This window comes from Hibiscus syriacus, unplaced genomic scaffold (assembly GCF_006381635.1).
Source record: "Hibiscus syriacus cultivar Baekdansim isolate YM2019G1 unplaced genomic scaffold, ASM638163v2 tig00003041_pilon, whole genome shotgun sequence".
Lineage (NCBI taxonomy): Eukaryota > Viridiplantae > Streptophyta > Magnoliopsida > Malvales > Malvaceae > Hibiscus > Hibiscus syriacus.
Genome location: NW_024061960.1, coordinates 2,172,574 through 2,178,419, shown reverse-complemented (window position 1 = coordinate 2,178,419; position 5,846 = coordinate 2,172,574).

The following is a 5,846-nucleotide window of genomic DNA, read 5'->3' as shown; positions in this document are numbered from 1 at the left end:
TTGAATCTTGATAGCTTTAATTAGTGGATTTGAAGGAAATGCCTACCTCCTTCTTCTTCTTGTTTTTCTTCTTTTCACCATCTTCCTCTTCCCTCACCATCATCTCATGAGTGAGAAGAGCACCAATCAATTCATCGAGAGTGAGAGACTTTAGGTCTCTATATTCGATAATAGCTGTATTCTTTGATTGCCATGACTTAGGAAGAGAGTATATCATCTTCCTCACAAGTTTCTCATTAGTGATTACTCCTCCAAATCCCTTGAGACCGTTGACAATCACGGAAAATCTATCCGCCATAGCTTTGATATCTTCATCGGGTTTTATCTTGAAGTTCTCGTAGCTATGGTTTAAAAGACTTATCTTTGTTTCCCTCACTTCGTCGGTTCCTTCATGAGTGATTTGGAGCTTATCCCAAATTTCTTTGGTACTGGAACAAGATGAGATTATTCCATATTCATCTGGGCCTAAAGCACAAAAGAGAATATGCATAGGATTATGCATGAACTTTTTCTTCTCTTCATTACTCCAATCATCCCAATCGTCTATCTCACCGGGTGGAGTGGAGTAACCCTTCATGATTGAGTTCCAAGCTCCTAGATCGTAGGCTCGAATAAAGAACATCATCTTATTTTTCAAATGAGCATAATTTGCCCCATTGAAGAAGGGTGACTTGTTGACCGACTGTGAATCTACAATATATGAATCTTCAATGTAATACATACCGGAGGTTGAAGCCATTTCTTTGTCGGCTGTATAGGGAATTGGTAGAGCTTCTTCTAGGATCGTCTAAAGGATGTTAAGCCTTATAACAAGTCAAGCTATGATAACAATTGTTGGGATTTGCAGAAGCTCGAATCGACAACTGAAAGGGTTTGCAAAGAGGGTTGGGATCAGATTTTGTATTTAGGGAGTAAGAAGATTGAAATATAGAAAATTACACAGTGATTTATAGTGGTTCGACTTCTCAACAAAGTCTACATCCACTACCTTAGCTCCTCACCAAGGATTTTTCAACAAATTCACTAATTTGTTCTTTCTTTTTCAAGGACAAAGAGATAATCTTTACAAACTCCATAGTTTTTCACAGGCTAAACTAGAACCTTTCCCTAGCTTTTAACTGGCTCAACTAGAACCAAAACCCTTTACAATAAAAGGAAATGTAAACAAGAAAACCTCTCTAAGGTAGGTTTTTACAAGAATTAAGCTCACAATAATAGAAATATTTACAAGATAAAGATGAAATAAGAATGAAAAACTCTTCTCTTATGTTTGATTGCTTGGATAGTTGTTCTCTTACTTCTTCAAGTGTCCTCAGCTTGTTTTTATAGCTTGAAATGAGTTTGAAGTCGTATCTTTCCGTTGGGGATGTTTTGGAGCCGTTGGGGATTAATTTTCTGTAATAAAAGGTTGTTTAGAATAGGAAGTATCGGTACTCCTCTAAGGGGTATCGGTACTACCTTTGTTAAATTCAAATTTAACTACCCATTGCTAGGCGTTGGAGCCTTGTAGTATCGATACTGCCTAAGGGGTATCGGTACTACTTTGCACTATGGTATCGATACCCTTGCATGGTATCAGTACCCGTTTTGCATTCGATATTTTGAACCTTCATGTTAGTATCGGTACTACCTTGATGGTATCGATACTACTCATGCCTATGGCATCAATACTATATGATGGGTATTGGTACCCATTCATGTTGTATCGATCCTACATGAAGCAGTATAGGTACTTCTTTGCATTTTTGTTCAAATTTGAATTTAACAGACTTTGAATTATTTTTGAAATCTTTTGAAAATTTTGAATAAGTTCAATTCAAGTCCAAAAACATTTTGCCTTAATTTATTATATCGAAACACAGTTCTACACTTACCCTTGACAAATCCATCCAACTCTTATCCATTTTATATTTCTGGAATATCAATTTCAAATGTTATTTTACCTATAAACATAAGGGAATAAAAAAGTTATTTTACCTATTTGTTATAGCTTCAGAATACAACAAGACAAATTTCTATTGCATTTTTCAATATTCATGTAAAGAGTTAGAAGTCATGATTAAGAAATGTAAAACTAATTTTTTTAGTAAATAAATTTTTACTTTTTATTGTATGTCGGCCTCACCTGGAAGGGTTATTTTTCTGATCCTTGATTATTTACACAATTTTGGTCGGCTTTTTTTAGTAAATATAAGAGCGCATACTTTTCAACTAGTCTAATTGTCATAGTTATACATAACCAAAATTAGGTTTTTCTGGTTTTTTCCTATAGATTATTAGATAGCATTATTCCCTCAACCTTCTATTCTTACTTTGCTCCTCAAAAGGTGAACCAAAACTATGGGAAAATATTAGCAGTTTTGCCTTTGATAGGGATTTATTCAATAAAAGAAAAAACAAGATTAAACACTTGAGGTTCCTATAGATTACCAGTATGTCATTTGTGAGATTTCTATCTTTTTTATCTTTAATTTATTACAAACAACAAAAGAACTTTCGAACACGCATCTTGATTGAAGATAAAAAAAACATGTATTTCTTTTCCATAAGAAAAACAGTTCGAAAATATTTTACTTACAACAATAAGAAAAATGGAAAAAAAATGTTGGTTTTCAAACCAATCTCAATATTTATACTATAATCATGCTCTTTAAAATGAGAATGGGTATGCGGGAGAGGAGGATGAGATGGAGATGATGAAGTTTGGGATTCTAGTTGGGTTTGATTCCATTAAAGGGAAACATGTACCCGGAGCCGATGTCAGTGGAGTTAGGGCTTACCTAAGAGGCAACCCAGGCAGTATATGAATCGAAGAGGCAACACTAAGGGTTGTCACATAATATATTATATGGATAATTTGGATCCAAATAACCCTAGCAATATCATTGGTGCTTCGAAATATACCCTTTGAAATAAGAACATATACGAAGTCTTAAAAAAAATCCTAGAAAATAAACACTTCAGAATTATTTTCCACAATTAGCATGTCATTTCCTATCCAGTTTGTCTCAATAAACACTTAAAGGAATGTTTTTATAGCTATAAATTCAGTATAATCTACCCCGAATCCCTTCATGAAAAAAATAAAGCTTGTATGACCATATCCTCCGAACACAACACACCTCCACAACCAACCCTGGTTGGTAATTAAAGTAAACATCTTCATGATTAGCTTAAGATTAATGGATAACAAGCAGAAATTTTTGTTAAGTGTAAGTTATTAGTTGATGACCCTGTCATTATCTATGTATACTAAACCCTAATTAGATTTAATATCATGAATCAATCAAATAGTAATTCAATCAATAAAATTATAATAAATTAAATCTTAAGATAATACATAATTATATCAGCATTATATATATATATATTACTATTTCAAAAGGTTATGGATCAATCAAATACTAATTGAATTAACATTAGTTATTCGCATCAGTAGTCTTCATCTGAGCTATATCAACCCCAACATAAAGAATTAAATTATCAACGAAGAATAAGTGAGAAAGTAAGAATCCATTACAAGCAAGTTGAAAAGGTTTCCAAGCATCGATGCTAACAACAATAATAATATCGTGCCCAATGCTCTATAGCCAAAACAAATAAATAAAGAGATAGAAAATGGCCCTATTGACACATCTTTCTAGTTTAAAAACGATAAAATAAGTATCATTCTATTAAACTTGTATTGTTGGCATCATTATACAATGCATAATAATAGGAGTAATGCCCGAAGAAAATGAAATCTTGAATAAAGTGGAGCCTATCAAAACTCTTTTCCAAATTAACTTTAATTGTCATCCAGCCTACGAGGATCCTATAAAACGAAATCTCTCTCAATTAATAATTATGTTTTCAATGATAGATCTATTAGAAAAGAAGCTCAATTGATTCGGTTTAATAAGCAGTGGCATTATAATTACCTTTGTGATGAGCTTATTTATAACAAACCATAAGCTTACATGTCTAAAATCAGTGAAAGATTTTATGACCTCAACTTTAAGAATTAAAATTATGATATTTTGGTTGATCTTTGATTCAATAGCACCACTGCAAATGCCATATTTCACCGTATCATAACTTGATGCCTTTGTGTTAAGTAACTCCTAGGTAATATTATTTCTGCATTATACCTCAGACCTCCTCCCACCCAACAAACAAAACATATATTGAACATTGGAAAAACAACATCCAATGGACATACATAATTAAATTTTCAACACTGAAAACAATGGTTTTGTTTTGTTACCAACTTCAACGCAACGATCCTGACTTCGTTGGTTCTCAAATTACTTACACCTCTCAGTTGTTTTCTTTCTATGTTCAAAGATCCTGTTATTATAATATTGAATGCATATGAAGTAGTTTTGGTTTATCCTATTTCCTAAATAACAAATTGAAAGAATGAAATTAGGGTTTAGAAAAAGATGGGAATTTACCGTAAGTAAGAGCACGAATGATGGCAGAGAGTCGAGTGTTGATGGCGTGACGTTGGAGGCCTCGACAGCTTCAAGCTGCGACGAGTACCAGCAGTTTTGTGGGTATTTGGTTATGTTCGGCGGACATGGGAAATAAGAAAAAAGCGATAATAGGAACATATGGTAAGGGGAAAGGATTTCGTACGGTATTGATTTTATAAAACATTACAGCTTTTGTAGACACAAACACCACCATTTATCATTTTATAGAGGCTTTTCTTAAAAAAAACACCACTAAAGTACAAGTATGTCGCGACTTTTTTCTAAAAACGACACTATATATGAAACTTATTGCAACATTTTCTGAAAATGCCCCTAAATTACAAGTATGTAGCGGCGTTTGTGTAAAAAAATGCCACTAAAGTACCAATTTGTTGTGGCAGTTGTCTAAAAACGCCACGATATATGTACCCTATTACGACGTTTGTCTAAAAATGCCACGATATATGTTCCCTATTATACACTATTTTTTTTATCCCGGGAGATAGAGAGCCTGTAACACCCCAACTCGTACCCGACCCGGATACGAGTCCGAGATGTCACATTGACTTTTTAAAACAATTTTCTTACAAAATAACAAAACATTTTAACTCATATTAAGAAAATATGATAATATATTATTGAATTATGCTCGTTATAACCAATTTAAGAAAGTATACGTTTTATGAACAATAAAATACGGTGCTACAATAACCTGCTACAGTGATTTCCGTAAATTGTACAGAACGCTCATAAAAAATTAACCGTTCATTTCTTTGCATTTATACTTACATAAATACGTTTAAAATATTACAAAACTCGATCAGAGCATAAATACTTAATTTACTGACTTTGTTTACATGCCAACCTATTTTCACATAATAATACATATGATTTAATCTACTTCTAATCTGACCTTCAAGTGGAGTTATGTTGTTCTGCTGAGCTTATAATAGATCTCTCTCTGCTTTTCGGTACCTACGTGTAAAAACACTTACACGCTAAGTCATAGACTTAGTGAGACATAATAATAATGACAATAAAATATAGCGAAAATGCAATATCATGAAATCATATATTCAATCGGTTCAATAGCCCATGATACAATACTGAGAACCCGAGGTATGTGAGTACTGTGAGGTTGTGCACTATGCTGTCACCACAGCTCGTATAAATTTGCACCGAAGTGCTACGTAGAATTTGTCCCGAAAAACTGCGTAGAAATACACCAAAGTGCCACGTAGAATTGTACCATAGTTCCATATAATATGTCCCTAAGGACCACATAGAAATTCCTTAAGAATCATATATATATATACCAAGGATCAAATAGGTGTCTCAAAAGACCTCATACATGTTCCAAAGAATACATATATATCCCGAAAGACCACG